Raw genomic sequence first — 21,921 nt, forward strand, 5'->3', positions numbered from 1 at the left:
GCTCTGAGTCGGAGCGCGCTCTGCTGGACAAACTACGCTATGACACCAATTCTAAAGCATTGTTTTCTGCATTATATGTTCTGAAAGTTTTCATATCGGCGCATATCAGTAAAATACACGCTGATACCAATATATCGGTGAAAGGCTAATATCGGCCGATAATATCAGTCGACCGATATATCAGTCGGGCACTAGTTTGTAAGTTGTAATGTTAGGGTTAGGGTTAGGGTTGGATAACCAATTTAATTCCTTCTGGATCAGAGAACAATGTGGTAAACACAAAAAGGTTGATGTCAGGTTACAAGGAACAGGTGTAGTCAGCTGACTGAAGGCTGGGAGGTGGGTATTTTGTGGTTGTGGATGATTAGCATGCCTGTTAAATTTTATCATGCCAGCCTGTGCTCCCCGCTCATAAAATCTCTTTGAATGTTCTTTGCCAAAGGCAAACAGTCAGCCCTTGCCATTGGTTGGCTTTTTATCAAAGTCCATCTCTATTGGCTGTTAAAGTTTTGCAGCCGCCCCAGGGTCAGACCTGGGGCTGTCACAGCAGTCATTCCTGCATCTTTTTTAAGAATTTATTTGAAGATCAGCATTCCACGGTGAAGTGTATGGGATTAGAAGCCAGTATTTTGGTTAGCTTTTTCCTGTACCTTTTTTCTATTACATTGTTTTCTGTTTTGTATCCTTTCAGCCTCTTGCTCACTTCCAGATAAGAGTGGAAAGTTCTGGCATTTTAAAAGAAAACGCAGATCCCTTTCCAGAGTCAAGAATTAACCCATTAAGGAGCAATACTTGGCCTGTTGATTTGATTTTCAGGATAATGTTTTACCTTCATGAGGTCATATTTTGTCTAACAATATCAAAATCTACTGTGTGTCATCCTTTTATGTAAAATACTTCCATTTAATCAGTTCATTAGCATAACATTTCAATTTGAATAATTAGATTTAGAATGATATCAGTGGTAAAAGGTAATCCAGTGCCTCTTACCTATAAAAAAAAAAAAAAAAATAATAAATGCAACAATATGAATAACTATGCCTAAAATGTTACATTAACAACCATATGTTATAAATGAAATACAGAGGAATTCATAATGGGAGTATTTTTCTCCTTCACATTTTGAATTTGGGGGCATTTCTGTCTTTTCATCTTTTCCCACATCCTCCCCTTAATTTCTGCCCCTGCCCCCTTCCCTTTGTTATCTTGTGTTTTCCACACAGCTGTTAGCACTGAGCATATTAAAAAACACATCTGAGGATTAGCCCTGTGTGCTTTTTCTCCAGATCTGTCACGATCTTTGTTTTACTTCAGCCTTGTTTTTGTGAGCGTTGTTCAGACTAAATACTTTGTCTATACCCATGTTTTGTGTGTTTGGTTCAGGGGAACGGTGAAGGTAAAAGTCAAAAGAGTATTAACCTGGATATCCTGTAAAACCCTTTCATTATGCAACGGCACAAGAGTCCCACCATTATGTAAGTGTGCGTGTATATGTTTAGCATCTATGTGTGTGTAAATTTCAGAGCATGTGTGTTATTTCAGCACGAGGATCCAGAGCGGAGAATAGGGGCCCTTTATGTGGTCACTGAATTAGTGCTGCTGTTAAGACCCATTGTTGAGAATGCTGAATACTGAATGTTGAATGCTATCTCTGCACAGGGTGAAATGGCCAGATGACATTGTTCCTGAGGTTAAAAGAGAAAAGCAGAAGGAATAGGGCAGAATGTTTATTTTATATTTCGCGAAAGTGGTAGAGAGTGCAGGTCTGAAGAACAGGGCTTGTATTTGATGGTAAGAGAGAAGGTGAAGGATAAGTGTTGACCTTCAATGGACCTGTGTGAAAAGTCATCCTGAATGGACATTTGTGCTCTAAACTGAAGCCATCGTGTGTTCATTCTGAGTGTGGCTTCTGCTATGGTAGATTAACCTCAGCACCTTTGGACATTTGAGATGGTTTCATATCTCTCTCGCGTGTTTGTTGGATTGGATTCAGTGAAAGAGGGGGCAAAGGGCTTCTAAGTGTGAGCAGATATTAACTGTATTTCTCTATCTTTTCTGTTATGAACGGATGAGCAGGATGTTATTTTGTATATGACTAGGCCTACTAGAGATGGGCCATATTGAACATTTGCGGCATCAAAAAAAAAAAAGCAATATTGTCAACAGTACGTGCTTTTGATTTGTCCATTAAATATCCTAAAGACTGTGCCTTTACGATCCTTGTCAGGCAACTTGCGAGTATGAGAGCATTCAGACGGAGATATTTTAATAGCGCTTATTTAAACACGGAAAACATGCCTTGTTTATTTTTAACTAGATTTGTACTGTATTTCACTTTTTGTATGAAACATTTTGGATCTCTTTATAGTGGTCGACATGGGTTTTTAATGGCCGATGCCGATATCCATAGAGCAGAGTTGCTGATAGGCTGATACAATGCTGATATATCACACAATTTAATATAGTAAATAACATAAACATAAAATTGCTAAAAAAACAAAAACAAAACACTTATTTAGCACTATGTTTACTCAATTTCACACAAAACTTTAACTTTGTAAAAAAAGAATCTCTAAAAAATATATTGTATTGTAAATGGTAGATAGCAGTTTCTTCTGATTCCCGTTTAGTCAACAAATTTTAGTGATTTATTTGCACATTAAGAAATTGTTAATATATGAGGAAGAAGGAAATATCAGTACACACAGTAGTCCAGCAATCATAGAAGGTATGTCCACATTAGCGATAGCATTTTCTAAAAAAAAAAAAAAAAAAAAAACGAATCAAATCAGTGAAGCGCTTTTACTTTGAAGTTGCACTCACACGCTCATGCAGATCCAACACGAGCAGCAGCAATCTCCTGACAGTTTAAATGGCCTGGATGGCCTGCTTGTCATGATTTGTGAATCAGGGGAACTTTTGAGCCTGATCCTGAAGTTTTGATTCTGGCTGATAGAATACGCGCTTCAGAGGAAGATTAGATGTATTTGTAGATGGTATATAATAGAAGTTTTATTGATATTTGACTTTTATCATTAGACAAGACAGTTAAAAGTTACAAGGAACTGTTGAGGAGAGAGAGGGAGAATGAAACAGGCAGACATTTAACATTATGAGCTCAAAGATGCTGACTACCACCCCTGGAGTTCGAATCCAGGGGTGCTGAGTGACTCCAGCCAGGTCTCCTAAGCAACCAAATTGGCTCGGTTGCTTGGGAGGGTAGAGTCACATGGGGTAACCTCCTCAAGGTCACTATAATGTGGTTCGCACTTGGTGGGGCACGTGGTGAGTTGTGCATGATGCCGCGAAGAATAGCGTGAAGCGTGAGGCAACTGAGATTCGTCCTCTGCCACCCAGATTGAGGCGAGTCACTGGGGAGAAAAAAAGGGGAGGAAAAAAAAACTGTGTTGCACACCGATCTATTATTGTAGTAACACGATGGCACGTAACAACAAAACGAACCGTGAGGCGATTCTCTGCACCCTCAAGAAACAAATTGGCCAAATGGGAAAATTTATCGGTCAATGCCGATAACAATGCCGATTTATCGGCCTCTGTGATATATCGGTCGACCACTACTCTTTTGCTACTAAGGCTTTTGATAGAAATGATGGTTCCTCTGATTAAAAACCACCCTTTTAAGCCATTTCACATAATTATTGAGATATAGCCTATAGCGAAACTCGTCAAAGGGCTGACATTTTTTTTGCTGTATTGCCCATCCCTAATGACTACCAAGCATGTTATTTTTTTGTCTCGCTGTCAGTCATAATTGAGGGTTATTACTTTGACCACAGGCTGGAGTTTATTGATCTGGTAATCTCAGCTGCAATTCCTGAAATTCAACACATGGAAACATTACAGTGATCTTATCGGCATCATAACTATTTGTGCAGGTCTGCACTTTCAAAGTCCTTTTTTATGAAGTCTATTAGCCTGTAATTCAGCTCACCTGCATTTCCTTTAACATATCATTCGGCCCCCATGAACCTTTTGTGGCTCCCAAACCCATATCAAATAGCACAACTTTTAAGACAACTGTCAGGCCAAACAGAGACTGTTTGCCAGAATGAGGGTTTATTAAATACAAGCATCAGGCTATCTAACATCTCTGTTTACTTGCCTGTCCACAACACATGGTCTCACTTTCTCAGCTACCTAATCCAGGAATGTGCCTCCACACAGGGTGAGCTCAGCTGGACGGATCACATTGCCCTGTAATGACAGGTCAGAGTTGAGGAGTGGACAGCCGCGTGGGGAGTAGGGTGGGGTTACGCAGGACTTTGGCTGAGTCCAATGTTGGTGACAGTTCAGGATCAGTGGTAATGTTTTGCTGAGTTCATCAGGGATCTGCTCTAAAACAAATGTGTAGCCAGAGGGAAGGGCAAAATAAATTGGACTAACTGCTCCTTTTAACATTGGTTCAATTGTATACAAGACATTCCAGAGTACTCCACTGGACAGTTGTGAAGGCTGACTGGCTTTAAAAAGTCCTTATTTGGTGCTTAATGCTACGCTTTATGCTACGCTCTTATGAGATGTATGAGGTTTAGCCTGTAGGTGTGTAAAAATGCATCAAATGAAAATTCAATGCACACAGTACAGAATTGATCATAATTGCTTTAATGAAAGCCAATACTACTATTATAGTTACCTTTTTTTTTTTTTTTTAGGTTATTTTCACAAATAACTCGCATTCATTGAATGAATCCTAACAAAACAATTGGATTGGGTTGTGATTCAAATATCAGATTCATTGATGTTTTGCATCTTTTAGTAAAGAATTATAATCTAATTGAATCGTTATCAATATTGTAATCCTTCTCAGAAACTCTACTTTAACATCATCAACATCATCCTAGGTTTGAAATAACATTGTTTTCACCCATTTTAGTTTAGACATTACGTGCTTTTCCACCAATGGTTGCTGTGCTGTTCTGTACTGATCTGGGCTTGTTGACACAGTTACGGATTAATTTTCCATTGTCGGACTGCAAAATCAGAACTAGAATGCACTGAATTAGCAAATGACCAATCGTGAGTCGCCACGTCACTAAAGCCATTCCACCAGCATGGTTATCTGACCTGAGTACGGTTAGCTAAAGAAATCTGGGCCGGGAATGGTTTGTAGTTGCACTGAACCGTGTTCACACTGAAAACCCTAATAAGTTGACTCAATTCAATTGATTGAGTAAACTCATTCCCTCAATTGATCAAGAGTAATGGCATCTCTAAAACTTATGTAATTAAGTTTACTTAACTTGGTGTTTATATAGAATGATTATAACTATTTAAATTAAGGAAACTAGATGCAGCTAGACTTAACTCAGATTTGCTATTCAAATGTTGTTGTTTATAATCAAATTAAATTTAAACGTAATAATTTTAATTGAATAGACTGAAATTTAGGTCATACATTTACACATCTTATATAATGAAGATAATAACTTGTGTATTTGTGTTTCTCCACAGAAATGCATAGACCTCTCTACTTCAGTTGTATGTGCACAAGGAGATTGAGATAGTGGTAAAAGGGCCAAACTGACCAAAAGGGACAGATCACCCTAATGGTGACATCACAGGAAACAGCTATTTGCAACAAAACAAAATAAATAATATTACAAAAGAGCTAAAACATCTTTGAATTCTTAGTAACTATTTAAGTGCCCCATATATTCTCTTTGACCAAGAAAACATAATTAATAAATTCAAGCACAAGGCATTGTAAGTATTCCTCATAGCCTCAATTTACATTTAAAATCTTAAATCTATGGATTTTTATGAAAATAAGTTCAAAGAACTTAGATATTTGAGTTATGAGCCCAAAACTTTATTTGACTTGACAAATTGACAACTTGATTTTTCCAGTAAGAATTAGGGTTTATAGTGTAGGTGGAAATGCTAATGCATCTGTTACTCAGCGTGCTCAGAACCGATTGGCCCAATGATGGAAAAGCACCTTTTGATGTCCCCTGCAGAGCTATTAGTTTTAATAGATTTTGTTGGAGGTTCAGAAATGTCTTGACATCTGAGGATCTCTTAGCATATTACAAAACACAGTTTCATGGCCACTTTCTTCACAAGAAATTGTTCCAAAATGTTCCTTTTTAGGTGGGCGTCAGCATGCCAAGCCAGTAAATCAGGTGTATTTTCTGGAGCTGCCGTGACGTGAGACCTGCTGTTGCCTTCATGCCTCGAGCTGATTTATCTGAGCAGCTCAGTACACTTATCAATCTCACACAGGATCAGACACAGGCCTGGCAGTGTGGAATTTTTTGTGTGTAAGAAAAAGAAAGAGAGAGCTGTTTGCAGAAGCAGGTGCAGATTGGTGTGCTGACAGACATGAGGGTGGCTTAATAGCCTGCCAAAAGATGAAGGTGCCTTCTAGACTGTTGGTGACCTGCTAGAAATTGTAAAAACAACATGAAGATCCTGTGAGCTTTATAAACCTAGTGTGCCATTAAAGGGATATTTCACCCAAAATGAAAATTATTTTGCAGAATGTCAAAGGCATAGCCATAGTTACCAACTCTTTCATTGTAAATGACTGAGGCTGTCATTCTGCCCAACATCTCCTTTTGTGTTCAACTGAAGAAAGTCATAGTGAGTGAGTAAATTATTTTTATTTCCATTTTTGTGTGAACAATCCTTTAAATATGTGTAAAAAGCTACACAAACATGCGTGCATACACACACAAAGATCTTGCCTGTGAGGTGTATGGATGTGGTTGGATAAGTGAGTGTATGTGTAGCTCCAGGGGCAAGTACAGTGCTTTTGTCAGGCGTCTCTCTGCGATCAATGGTGGTTATACCTTCAGCTATTTCCCTCTTTTGTGGCACAGACCGGAACACCAGGGTGCTTGATGCAACTCCTTTACCAGAAGCTCTTTTGTGTTGTTTATGTTTATTCTAGCATGTTTTTTGTGCTTCCTTGCTTATGAAAGCTTCTTTGAAGTAGCCTGTAGTTTTTCAAGTTAGCTCTGAGAACAAAACGTGAAGGCATCCATGTGACCTAGATTGTGAAATGCAGTATAGCCCAACCCAGTCTCATGAAAGTTCGTACATATTTTACGAGTTAACTATTTCATATGATTTCGTACGAGTTTGTTCATATTAATTTGTACGATTTCATCATGTACAAATGCCCGGATGTCTAATGCGGAAGTAAGCGTGAGTTTCGCACACAAGTCGTTAAGGACATACTTATTAATATTATGCCCTTACCCGAACCCCTTATCTAAACCTAACTGATCAGTAGAGTGTGTAAACATGATAGGAAGCTGTTGTGTGTGACAGAAGCAAGTACTTGTCGCATAATGGCAACGATGTCCAGCGACGTCATTGGCTGTAGTGAAATTCGTACGAATTCATACGAGTGCAGTCGTACAACATCATACAAACTTGCTAAATTTAGAAAAGTCATATGATTCCTTACAATTTCGTCATGAGGGTGTGTAGGTATAGCCTGGTTGGCTGTAAGACAGACCTACACGGGCAGCATTACAGAGCTTGATTGAAGAGGATGAGAGGGAGCTGTGTGTGTGAGAGAGAGGGAGAATGTGTGCGTCAGCATTCACTCACGGTTGGGCCATTCGTCTTCATGTAGCTGATGTCCCAGGGTCTTGTTGCATGCTGACTGGCCCACTGTGGTGGCTTCCTGTTATTAATAGGAGCTTCTGCCTACAGTCATCTGAGAGCAGGTGTTTCTGTGAATTGGAGAAGCGTTATCTTACTGACCCGACAAATATTCGTTCTCCCGTATCAATGAACACGCTCAGCCTCCAGCCACAAATCAACCTCAGTTTAGTGACAACAGAGCAGGAGAATGCTTATTAGTGGTGCATGCTAAGTGGTGTCATATCTGAGGACCAGAATGTGACTGGTAGTAAGAAATTACCTAGCAACTTCTCAGAACACCCTAGCAATAGGCATGAAACGATACACAGATTTCTAAATATGATGTGATACAGTAGCCTCACAATACAATACGATTAAAAAGAGTGCCCACAAATGTTTCACTTTAACTTATTGAAGGATTCAACATAAATGAAATGTATTTGTGACATAACAGTGTCTGTCAAGGGCAACAAAAAGCAGTGCTCTTTAATAAAGTAACTTGAGAAATGCAGTACTGTTGTTCAACAGATTGTCATGAGAAAAACTTACATGTACTCACACGATTTTCATGTTTTTCTTGAGAAAAATGAATTTGTCTACATTCAAATCATTTTTATTTGTATAGCACTTTTCACAATGCACATCGTTTCAAAGCAGCTTTATAGAAAAGCATGCCTCTGTGTTAGTGGACAGAAAAAAACTCCTTGAGAGGAACCAGATTCCGCTTTTGGGGGCCCACCCTCATTTGGCTTTACGTTAAATGTGTCTATACCAATATTATTTAGCAGTTTAATAAAAAATGTTCAGCACGATATTTGCCCTTTATCCCAATTTCACGTTGCATGTCGCAAGTCATTAAAAACCCAGATCCAGCCTGGTCTCATGAAATTTACGTGAACATGACAACATTTTTGCAGTTCAAAATGTACGTGCTGTATGTCACTTTTGGCTGCAGGTTTCCATTGACATGTCCAGCTGGGGGCGCCAAAAGCAAGTAAAATGGCACAGTTTTAAGGTGAATTTTAGATAATTATTTTTAAAACATACCTCCCTAACCTAAAACTTTTGCCTGAACCTAACCAATAGTGTTTTAAAATATATATGAGAAGTAAAAAAAGACATCTTTACCTTATTAATGCCTAAATCTAACCATTAGTCTTTTAAAATGCAGAAGCAAAATGAAAAAGCACATTTTCTGAAGCAACCACCTCATTTCGTGCTGCTTCCATGACTCTGTCATATCACGTGTCAGCTTGAGTTCATGGCTGGACTTGAACCACGGTTCTATTACGTGAGCTAACGCACAAGTTATCTGTGTTGGAATAAGTGTGTATACTGTATGTAGGTGAGTCTTGTTTTTCAAAAGATGTGTTTGAGTAAAAATGTGTGGATTTCATAAAATAGCAGGTTCTGAGTAACAGAGAGAAACAAGTATTTATAAAGTCATTATCAGCCATTAAAGTCATGATTTGAGTGAAAGTAAATAAAACACACAGTTGTTGTAGCACCTCTAGTGTTCATTTCTCCTGGAAACTGCAGGGAATTGTACCTGGAGACACGTCTAACAAGTTTAGCAAAAATGTATGTAGTCACATTTTCACTATTAGACCAGTTGCCCAGATAGGTTGATCACTAGTCTCCACGGGTTTCACTGAACAGTCTCTCTGTGAGGTTGACATGCCATGAGAGAGCCACTTAGCTTAGCTTTGCCCTCAGCCACTCCAGCCAGCACTAATCAGCCCTGACCTGCCTGAGCCAGCCACTGTAATATTCATGATCTAATTATTCAGGGAGCGGTTAGTGTGCGAAACTGTAACGTGTGATTTAACCTCTTGTCAGGGGCTATGAAAGGAAGCCGGGTTAATCTTTCTGGCAACCATCTCTCAACCCCTGGGAGCATGCCTCAATTTCCCTATTTGTGCCCTGGATGCTGTGGAGAGAGAGAGAGACGGCATAGCAACTTCTCACACACACACACACACACACACAAATGTACTGGGGCATATGCGTGCACTTCAGGGTGTTACTGACACTAAATGTCTTTTGCTTTTCTTTTCAGAAATAAAAATGAAGTGACCATTCATTATTGGTGACAGCAGCTGTCAATCTTTCAGATACCATCAAAGACTCTCAAAATTTGTCAGACACTTTACAGATCATACATTGAAATTGAGTTCTCTGACTTCATTTTAGTTCTGAGCAGAGCATGTGAGCGGAGCGGTGATAATTTCACCTGAGCGGAGAGCGCCTTTTTGAAGATTGTGCTCGGCTCGCTCAACCCAGAATGCGCTTTGTGATATGCTGGTTTGGGAATCTGCAAAATAAGCAATAGGCCTGAGGTTATGGAGCTCTAACATTGTTTTAGTGAAGTTGCAAACCTTATAACCTAAATAAATGCAAAGTATAAATCAAAGTCAAGAACGAGGAAATCGAAAGGGAGTGTGGAGAGACTGTGAGAATTGGCAAATATTCCTTTTGGAATCGTACGTGTCACATTGCCAGAGAGCATGAGTGTGAGTATGTGCTACGCGATGTAGTGTGGCAAAAGGTGAGCTAGTAGGCTACACTACTATTCGATAATAAATTAATAGATAAGTAAGGTATCTTGTTGTTTTGCCATCATGTCAGTGCAGCTGCCAGCTAGATACAGGCCCGGTTCTGCAGGGCAGCAAATGTTAGAGCACCCTCAATTGAATATGTAAGCTTAATAATACTGTATATTGGCAAAGCATTTTTCCTTGAATCCCGGCGAACACACACAAAAAAATCCCTGCATCAAAACCAATAAACATGCATGATCTTGCAGATCAGTGTGTCCTAATTTGCAGGCGCAGCATTCTGCTTTCATGCCTCCATTGTACAATTGAGCATTAGATTGGTAAAGATTTGGTAACGGTTTTTTACCGGTGAGCGTGAGCGGTACTTGAGCGGCGCGTCCACTTGGGCCGTGAGCGGCTGAGCGGAGCACACACGCATGGAGCGGGTTATTGAGCGGAGTGTCACACCGCTCCGCTTCGCTCACATGCTCTGGTTCTGAGCACTGCAACCCAAATGCAGTTATTTCAATGCAATGTTGCATTATGTTCAGAAATATTCTCATACAAACAGCAAGTGTTAATTCTCTGTGTTTCAAAAGATATGAGTTCAGACAGATAAAAACGCCCTGTTAAGGACTTAGTGTGCATTAATTGCTTGGTTTGTCTTAGTTTGCATTAATTGGCCTGTACTTGCGAATCATTACTTAAACCACATTTTCTGTATAATAACAGTTAAATGATCAGTATTTTGAATCTGATGGAAAGCTGTGAAATCAAAGACTAAAGCATATCAGAGAAGTGTTAAATGTTAAATAAATGGATAAATTAGTGCAAAACAATATCAGAAGAGATGTAGAAAATGTTCAAAGCAATATACTGTATGTGTAGGGCAAATCTAACACTGTTCACACTTAAAAAAAACCTTCAGTGTGGTGGTGGTTGAGGAGAACCCCCAGTTCACTATGTAAAGCGCTTTGAGTGTAGTGTCAGAAAAGTGCTATAAATGTTACATTAATTCATTCATTCATTCAGTGTACCATAGGGGTGGTAGCATCATGTTATGGGACTGTTTTTATCAGCTGATACAATATACTAGGGCTTTATATATCTTTTTTCTACATTGTTTCAATACTTTAGAGCCCTGTATCGATTTTTTTTGTGTATTATATATTTGTGTATTCATATCATGTCCAACATTTCAGTAATGAAGAAACAAGTCAATATACGTAAATGAGCTCAAATGAGCTTAAGTTGTGGTGTACGCAAAATACAACCTGGAGAAAATCCTCCTGATTGAATGGGCCAAAATTACACATTCACAGCATTCAAAGCTGGGATAAATATTAATTACTGAAATAGGTGTCCTGACATCACACTTGACCTAGGTTCTGTAAACAGCAAAAAAGAGTCAGGGAAGTGGCATTTTTAACCATACAGAAAACTAGCCAATCAGAAATGCTCTTGGCCTATGAGTCATTTTGTGCATTTGGGTTTGCTGACATGGATTTGTAGCTGGTTAACGGTTTGAATACTTTTGCAAGCCTCTATATTTTTTTTTACATTGCAGCCAAAACTACAATTCTTCTGTATATAGGCAAGTGGTTCCCTATTTCCTTAGGATTATGAATTGCACCTTGGTTGTATTGAAGTCTGCAAGCACATATTCATCCACTTTTGTGATCAGAGAAAGAGTTTAGTGGATCAGTTTGCTTTTTAAGGTTGGGGTTAATCAGGCAAGAGTTCTCACTTAAAACATGGTGGGTTTTCAGAGATTATGTTTGGCTGTGAGAACCAGGGGATTGAACCTAGCAAACAGCCATCACCACCCAGAATCTAATCCACAATAAAACCCAGGTTGCTGGATTTGTGTCCTGTAGTGTGATGCTCCACACAGCTAATTTCTTAAAGTCTGAGAATCTATTCACAGTCCAAGTACCATTTTTTTTTTTTTTTTTTTTTTTTTTATAATGTTTGCTACCTGGTTTTTGTTCTTTGGCTGTTTTTTTTCCCCCCATAAGCGAACAGAAGTAATCTCTAGAATCCAGACTATTTAATAATATCTGGCTTTCACAGAAAATTATGCAGTCACATTTTCTCTGAACAAGTGTGCTCACACATGCAGAGTATCTCTAAATCACTTCTTTTGCTGGATGATTCACCAACCCACATGCCTCTGTAACCAGCACTCTCCACAATATCATACCCACACAAGCCTCTGGCCTATGCCTCTGCATAAAATCCTTCTTGATCTGATTTTTGACCTGTAGACTGTTTCTTCCAAAGAATGATAATCATCTAGGACCAGCACTCTTTCTAAGTACGCCCAACTCGGTTACGTGATCAGAGCAAAAACTGACCCCAGATCTGTGTGTGTGTCTTATGAAATGCAGTCTGACTGGGGGAGGAACCTGTCCACCGCTGGAAGTGCTTCTAAATCAAATAAGCTGCTGTTTTTTGCATTCCTGGCTCATCAGTGTATCACATCACATACCAAAAGTTATGGTTAGCTGCTGGGTGGGTGGGCTTTTGGTTTCAGAGCACCAGGAATGTTACACTTCCAGCTCAGAGTATCCCGATGACAGGGGTCATAACCCTTAGAGAAGGGAGAACTCATAAGATGTTTGATAAATTGTGAGGTAAAGGAAGGACTTGATCTGTGTCTCACCCACACCCATCATATCGCTTCTGAAGAAATGGATTTAACCACTGGAGTCTTATTACTTTTATGCCGCCTATGTGCTTTTTTGATCTTTAAATTCCATTTACTTGCATTGTGAGGATCAACAGGGCTGAAATATTCTTCTAAAAATCTTTGTGTTCAGTAGAAGAAAAAAGTCACACACAACTGGGATGGCATAAAGGTGAGTAAATGATGAGAGAATTTTTGGGTAAACTATTCCTTTTATAAGCTGGGTTCAGGCTAATGGGTCTCAAGGTGGGTGCAGAGCCCTGTTTATGTTTATAGTTGATCAAATTAACGTCTGTATTATTCACATTGCATCATGGTTTCTAATTAATGAATGGCTGTGCTCTTGTCAGTGTTCACTGAGCCATTGAAGAATCATATCATAGAACTGAACAATATTTAATATATCACACAAGTGTGTACAACACAGTTTCGTAATTTAGCAAATGGAAAGTAACAAATACACAAAGGGAAGATGAGTGCATTTGAGGAAAGAAAGCAGTGATGATGTTGAGTGGAGATGATGATTACAACTGAATTTCAATCTCTCAGCCTGATTACTGAGAACCATTATAGAGCAGAACACTTCACAATCACAGAGGCCATATTTATCAAAGACTTCCCGATATGAGCATGAGATTTACAGCTCATATGATTGAGCCCTTAGTGCAGAATTCTCGCAGAATAATTAGAATCCCTGAAAGGCTGAAAAAATGTTCTTACTTCAAGCAGAGGCGATTCTAGGGACTCTGGGGGCCTTAGGCAAAAAATAAAAGTGGGCCTTTCTGCAACAACACAATTTGGACCGCAAGACCAGTGTTGTGCATGCAAATTGCGTTCAACAGCAAGTTTGTGGGCACGTTTGTGCCATTGCCTGATCTGCATAATTTATTTTGTAAATCGGGTGCTAAACAAGAGCAGAGAACGTGTGGAAAAAAAATTGTGCTTTTACCTTGTGCAATTCATTCTTTGTGAATCTGCCTCTGAATGACAATCATAATCTTTTCTAAAGAAATTTGAAGTAAACACGAGAATCCATAAAATTGTCTCTAAATGCACATGTATTTGGACTACAAATTCTAATGGACATTGTTTGCTACAGCCTCGCAATGACATAAAGACGAGAGCTCGCTTTACTTGGCATGTGTGTCTTTATTACATGTTTGTGTCCGTAACTCTCGTTTTGATTTTGTATGTCAGATGTGTACTCCTGATGTTAATTAAGGAATTAATCTCACTGTAACATTTTTATCATAATACAGTGGTGAAATGTCAAACCTTGAGATTACACCTTTCTAATGATGTAGCTAAACAATACCCATCGTGACTCGCGTGGGATAGGGATAATTCAGTCAATATTACAGATTCTGTAACAGTCAGCACTGTCATGCTTTTTCTCCTCTTTCTTTTTTCCTCTTCTGACTCCCAGATTAGTACGTCGGACGTCCTCTTCATGAATCATGATGCCTGCATCCCACTCTTATTTGAATTTGATCGTAGCTAAAGGAATGGGGGAATGTCATTCTAAGTCTACTAAGCATTGCCAATCATTGGCTTCGTGTCGTTGCTGTGAACTGTAATTGTTGCCCACGGGGGGGGTGGCCCTTTCCTAGTTTGGGAACCAGGCAATTGCCTGCCTTGCCTGTCCCGTAGGCCTGCCTCTGACTTCAAGCAGTAGCTCCACTAATATCTGGAGTAAGTCAAATATCTCCCCTATATAAACAAATAAGATGCTGATTTTGAGCTTCGTGGTGAGCTGCCATTGAGCACCAGGGTGCTGATAAAGTTGATTGGGGACTGCCAATTGTCCCGCTCGCACATTGTTAGCAAAATTACTGCTTTTGCATCAGTGCCCAGTTTCATGTGAGTCGGCGTTAAAGTTCGCACAAGCTGTTCTCTCGTAAAGATTAGAAAACGCTTACCTCCCTGACACCTCTTGAATGCCTGGGACTGGGTCACTTTTGGAGTTTCACAGCAACTTCCCAGCCTGTAAAAAGCTTATTGACCCTGTCGGACTGACGTGCTTCATAAGCTTTGTTACTTAAGGAATTTGCAGTGCCCTGTATCTTTCCACGCCGTTTATGTCAACAGAACTGTATCTGCTGTGATTGATTTTAGAGGGCTTACTGAGAGAGAGGGTGAGAAAGGGATTGGGCCGAACTCAAAAATCTGCTGCAGACTTAATCAACTCTCTGCTCACAGAATTTTAAACACACACTTGCTGTGTAGGACGCAGAGACAGGAGAAAAAAATACATGTTTGTTTGTGATGAGGAAGTGATGTACTGATGAAGGCCGTTTCTGAGCGTGTCTCAGACAAATGTCAAGCACAAAGCCTACATGCTGGAGAAGATTATAGTGTTATGTAGAAAGACCAGCAAATCAACTCGTTTCTTATTTTGATTGGTGCTGCATGCTAGAGGTCTTCACGGGTCCAAAAATTCGTGCCTGAACCCAAAGAGACCCAGAAATGTACTTCCCAGACCTGAACTGGACCTGTCTATTATTTGAAAGCTTGGACCCGTACCCATGCAGAACCGAGTAATGTTGGACCCGAACAGGACCCGTCTATTATTTGAAAGCTTGGACCCATACCCATGCAGAACCGAGAAATGCCGGACCCGAACCGGACCCATCTATTTGAAAGCTGGGACCCAGACCCGGGCGAGGGATACAGACCTGATCGACACAGATTTCACAGATGATTGCTATTAACGAGTTAATTTACAAGTTGTGAAAACAAAACTTTGTGTCTTACCTAATGTAACATTAGTAGCCTTCACATTTAATCCATCCTCCTTGCCAAGAAAGTTGATAAAATACATCCAGCTTTTCTGTGATTCCTCTTGCTGTCACAGTGACGGATGGCAAACGTGACTTGTTTAGAATCAGCTTTGCAGTTTTTTTTTTTGTGTCTAACATAAGATAACTTCGACTGTTTGCCCTTTTGAACTATAATAACGATTGCTCGTTCATTGCCATGGCTGCTAACGGTAGCATTGCTAATTTGCTATCATGTGCCTTAACTCTGCTCGGCCTCTGACCTCACTCAGCTCATTGTGGCTCCACTCTGTTTTTCACCTTATTTCCTGGCCCGCACTTTCTCATCTTAAGTTTACAATGTTGCAAGTTACAACACACACACACACACACACACAGCACCATCATAATCAGCGCTGTCTGATCACGGCCGGGTCTTCTCGGAACAACTCGGGTATTACACAATTTTAAACAGACCCGGGAACCGCAGCAATAGAATGGGACCCGACCTGGCTGACCGTTTAAAACGTGGATTTGAACCCATACGGGTCGGGACTCGGGTCCTCGGGTTAGGGTGGACCCATGAAGACCTCTACTGCATGCTGTTCACCCTAATTATGTGACAGGGTTCCCGCAGTCGTGGAAAACCTAGAAATATCAAGGAATTATAAAATTGAGATTTCCAAGCCTGGAAAATGTGTGGAAAATGTCAAAAAAAAAATTAATGGTAGGTAAGAAAATCTTAAAAAGTGATGGAAATATATATAGTACGCACAAAACAATTATTACAGAAAAATAGAACATTAATTTGTAACCTATGTGAGGTAGGTCACAAATTATGTTCTATTTTTTTTAAAGCAGTAGAGGCACAAATTCAGTAGTTTTTGTTATTAGAATATCAGATATGTTGAGTCATCTCACAGAATGGATGTCACTATTAATACATTTTTGTAAACTGACTTTTAACGTGCCGAATTCTACATTTCACTGCAGTTTCCTGGTGAAATTAACACTAGAGGCGCTACAACTATGCATTTTATTCACTTTCAAACAAATCACAACTACAATGATTGATTATGACTTTAAATGCTTATTTTTCACACTATTCCTACACACTGCTATGTTATGATATCAAAACATTTTACTCTAACATATCATTTGAAAAACAACATATTTTAACACTTGTGGGGTACAACGGGGCTAAAGGCTCCATGGGGAAAAGGCTCCTTAAATTTGATTTCCTCCCAAAACACTAAATAGCATCAAAAACTACCACAGTACTTTCCTAAACACCTGTTTGACACTATGCACTGCAAATTTTTCCTCTTCCATGAGATCATGGCATGTAATGTCTAAAGGTTGATTTTGAGGCCATTTAATTTAAATGTTGAAAATGTATGTAGCTAATAAATATCCTGGAAATTATCACATTTATTTTGAAACAAAATATTCATTTGTCATGTTCAAATTTGTTCAAGGTGATTATATAAAAATGTTGTCAATAACTGATGCAGGGGCTAAAGGCCCCTATAAAACACATTGTTTTTCGTAAGTGGGGCGAATAGATTTATGAAAATGTTCAAAGTGGGCTCACATTGACTGATCCAGTCACAATGGAGATTAATTTGTTTCCAGAATACTTAAGCTGTAATAAAATGTCAAACGTGTTTGAAAAATGTGAAGAAATGATGCACCCTTTTCTGAAGTGGTTGTTTTGAATAATGACAAATTGTGCCCTATAACTATATCACTATATCAATATAACCCCCCTGGGGGCCTTTTACCCCAAGTGAGGGAACCTTTTACCCCAGGTGTGGGGCCACCTTTTTAAAAACATTTATTGTATTCAAAACAACCTTCTGTTGTTATTTCTGTTCACACAAATGATGTTGCTCCATCAATATTCAATAAAAATAAGTGTATTTCTTGAATCTTGGCAACACGAAAAAGCTAATTTTCCATAAGGTGTGCCTTTAGCCCCATTGTACCCTATTACAGACTCACATTTACACACTTATTCCAGTGTGATTAGTTTCTTCGGTAGCTCACCTGATGTGATGGACTTTGGACTCTGAAGTATGCAGTTCGAGACCAGCCAAGCATGCATGCTGACATGTGAGACAAAGAGTGTCATAGAAATGACATGAGATGACGTGGTTGCTTCAGAAAATGTACTTTTTCTTTCTCTTTGTTTTTTTTTTTTTTTTTTACATTGCCACGGTCACGTAAATTTTATTTTTTTTTTCTATGTAATAATGTTTATGTTTGCAGTGTTAACAGGGTTGCAAAAATCATTCAGTAATCTGTTGAAAAATTGTTCAAAAGATAAATATATTAACTATATTTATATAATAATTAGGTTGACCTCCTAAGGCTGGAAATCAACATTTAATCATAAGTTTCAGGCCCTATGTTAAACTCTATGGGCCTTATTCATGAACCATGAGCAGAACAAATTTGTGTATAAATGCATTCTTACGTAATTTGTCCCATTGAATCGAATGGGACAATTAACAAATCGTTTGTTTTATGAATAAGGCTGTATTTAGAAAATGCCAGTGAATGTAATGTTTCTTATTATGTTCAGCTCAACAATATTTAACTTGCTAGAAATTGCTTTTTATGAGTACAATCTCAATAGAATGATTTTTAAAAAATGTTATCAAGATTTATCCATGACTGGAAAAGTCATGGAAATATGTGGTCATAATGTATGAAAATATATTGGTTAAAAGGTGTGGGAACCCTGAACTGTAACATCCAAAATGTCTACATCTGCTGGCAGCAGCTGTGTGTGTGTGTGTGTGTGTGTGTGTGTGTGTGTGTGTTCGTGTACACATGTATGTTGTAAGACTGCATTTGACAGTTTAATCATAATCCAGAGCTAAAGTAGATTGTCTGTGAACTCTTCCAAGATGAGACTTAATCTATTCCCAGGAATCTGGAAAGTTAAGCTCAGTTGTGCCGATTCGCTTGTATTTGTGTCTGTTCCCTTGGCCACATGTTCTTGTGAAATGTTTGCGGTTAGAAAGCCCAGCGCTCTGTCTGTTTGGCCATCTCCCCCTTACAGCATGGCCCACGGGACAACGGCAGATAATTGTGGACCTCGGCGCCTGTCAGGTGAGTGTGTATAGTTAAAGTTATGAGAACAGCGGCAGAAGAAGACTTTAATTTTTTTCTTTGTGTAACTGTTCTCAGTGGAAGCTGTCTCTCTCTCTCTCTCTCTCTCCCCCTCTCTCCCCCTCCCATGCTTGCGTTTGATGGTATATAAACATGTTGCTTGCTGTTTAAAGTCACTGATAGGAAGCTGACCTTGTCTGACACACACAAACACACACACTTTTGATGGAAAACCAAAAGAAATCTGCAACTCCATCAAAGACATTTAGCACTAACGTGTGTGTGAGACAAAATGAAAACAAACACCAAATACCTTAAAGGGATAGTTCACCCAAAAATGAAAATCCTCTATTTTCTCACCCTCATCATTTTGTCCCAAACCTGTATGATCTTTAATTTCTTCCATAGAACACAAAAGTAAATGGAAGGCACTTTCATTGTATAAAAAAAAAAAAAAAAAAAATGCAATGAAAGTGAATGGTAACTGATGCTTTACATCTCCTTTTGTGTTCCATGGAGGACAGAAAGTCTTGCGAGGTTGAAACAACACCAGGGTGAGTAAATGATGACAGAATTTCCATTTTAAAAGATCCAAATCCTTGAGATTGTGTGTGTGAGAGAGAATGTAAAATAAACAGGAGGAGGAAATGCATCTTAATTTCATATTTCTGTTAGCCTCAGGATCAAACACATCTGGCTCCGGGGCTTTTTGTTCTTGTGTCCCTGAATGGTGTTTGTGTGTAAAATATCTTCAGTTGGTTCATGAACCTTTGCTTTGAGATATTTCCACATCGATCAACCTGCTCCTAGAATCAGATGGCTGTGAGACCCTGAGTATTGGGTTTGAACTGGTGAGCTGAAGAGATACTGTGTATGTGGATGGTGCAGTTTAGAGGTGCTAGAGGAATTAGGCCACCCACATTAACTGAGATCAGCTTTCTGGTGTTTCTTATGATAGATGAGGATAAGATCTGGGTGAATGATGCTGGCTGTAGATCAATGTAAGGAGGGTTAAATGTGACAACGCATGATGAAGAGTCAAGCCTTAGCCACTGGTTCTGCTTTAGGACCCAGATTTTATATTGCAGTCAGCCCAACCTCTATTTATCCTCATTGCAACTGAACCTGGATTTGATGTAGCCTAGTCTGGGTTGTATTTTCTATTACCATGCATGGTTTTATTCACGTTTTTTGTAGATGAAGACACGTAATCTATCATTTGTCTCTCGGTAGAAGCTAGTCAAATTAGGCAGATGCCAATTGCCTATCTTCTACCAAGTGACAAATAAATTATTGTCCAAAAATCAAAAAGTTTGATTGGACGAACAGCATTTGACATCAACAACAAAAGACGGCAGAAGCATTTTTTCCTACCATTTTAAAGCATATTTATTTTGCTTTTTAAACGTTTGCACAATTACATAGTTGCATTTTATAATTTGCCTTTAGCATTGATTTTTCCCTTATGTCCACCAATTAACTATTTGAGGCAATGTATGTTTGCTTTAGAGATGTTAATACATGTTAGTAGTCTGGGTAAAAATATTGATTTTCTGATGCATTGCAATCTTCATTTGAACGAGCTCGATATCAATTCTTAAATCCCAAGATGTTTTTGTTTTTTAAACAGTACTCTATTCTACAGTGTGAGTAAACAACTTGCATAAAAGATGGGTCTAAGTGCAACCCTCTGATACAATGAGAGGAAATCGCTTGCATTTGCAACCAAATTTCACGCAATGCGACTATTATGTATATATTTGGCAGCTGGTTGGTAAATGTTTAGATTTCACTCACAAGTGATTGTGTAGTATAGTGGTGGAGTATTCAGCATCGAAATCCTTTCACTGTGTTAAGAGTAAAAGTTGTCCTGTGTAATATGTGTCCAAAGATAAGATACACGCGACCCCATTTGTTGTTGAATAATGTCTCTTTTAAATCCCTCTCTGTTCTCTACAGTCAATTGTTGATCATAAACATAAAAATAAACATTTAATTCTAATCATGCATAGCACAGATGAGATAAAGCCGTTCGAGTCTCTCTCATTAACGTGCTCATTTACAGATGTTCTTTACAGAAATTATGGTTTTGTTAAGGAGCATGTGTTCAACAGATCAATGTAAATACTTGTAAATAGTACAAATGATGAAATTAAACAAACATGTAACAAATGTAACATGATTTGAATGTGAATGTAACTGAGACTAAAATGATTAAAAAGTAATAAAGATGAATAATTTCATAATGTACCTAGTTAGAAGGTCCCCTGCAAAAATTTACAGAATTAGCTGGGAAATAATTTCTTTCATATGTAAGCAAAAGAGACATTATAATTGAAAAAGACCCATAAGAGTCGATATCGAATCAAAATCGGAATCTAATCGAGAGCTTGTGAATCTGAATCGCATCAAAGTCTGTGTCAATACTCATCACTAGACAATAGGATGGCGGATGCCGTGAATGGTGCCCCCGCTGGAAGTGGTGGTTCCCTGTGCTACAGCCCCTGTAAGTCTGTGTATTAATGTGCCCCTGCTTACAGTCATGATGTAAACATGCCTGGTTTAATGACATAAGCCTGCAACTCTATGCCAAATTTGACCCGACAGCTCAAAATAAAAAACATTTTTGTAGGCTTACTGTAGTGATTCGGAGTAAGGCAAGGACAGGGCTTTGAACATAGATTTTTATGCGCTCGCTAAATAATGGACTTTTGTTCATTTTTAACCAAAGAATCTTCTGTAGTGCAGTTACATTTGCTCCCTTCCGAACTTGAACATTTTGTTACATACTTAGTAGCCAACATCAGTGGAAGGGCATTTTGTGAAGGGTGTTTTTGTGTGTGTTTATGTGTATATGTGCCCTACTACATTGGGACAGCTGTTTTTATTGGCTGTGTTCTTCTAATGCTCTCTGAGATGAGACAGCAGCTTTCTAAATCCCACAGAGAGACAGACCCCCCCCCACCAGAGGCAGACAGACAGCGTTTTCTTCGCCCTTTCAAAAATCATTCTCCTTTCTACCTTTTGCCACAATTTATCACCGGAGTGTCCAATTTCAGATGAGCAGCAGACGTCTTGAGCAAACGGATGAACAGTAAATGGATGTATGTGTTCATTAATGATATTGTCTCACTCTGTCTTTGTTTCTTCTACCTTTTTTGTGAGCTTTTTCATCGTTGTTATGTTATTGTGAACTAGTGCA

The 21,921-nt window shown here is 38.9% G+C and overlaps 1 protein-coding gene across 3 annotated transcripts in view; it reads left to right on the forward strand.

Annotated features, from left to right (window-relative positions):
• Window positions 1-21,921, forward strand: part of LOC127440158 (protein FAM222B-like) — a 90,555-nt gene that overhangs the window by 15,025 nt on the left and 53,609 nt on the right. The window contains exon 1 of one of the 3 annotated variants that reach the window (XM_051696609.1): window positions 18,471-18,719. The exons of the other annotated variants lie outside the window; for them this stretch is intronic. The gene's annotated coding sequence lies outside the window, so the exon portion shown is untranslated. Of the gene's footprint in view, window positions 1-18,470; window positions 18,720-21,921 lie in introns of those variants that run through there. 3 annotated transcript variants of the gene reach the window in all.

Source organism: Myxocyprinus asiaticus, chromosome 4 (assembly GCF_019703515.2).
Source record: "Myxocyprinus asiaticus isolate MX2 ecotype Aquarium Trade chromosome 4, UBuf_Myxa_2, whole genome shotgun sequence".
In the NCBI taxonomy this organism is placed as follows: Eukaryota; Metazoa; Chordata; class Actinopteri; order Cypriniformes; family Catostomidae; genus Myxocyprinus; species Myxocyprinus asiaticus.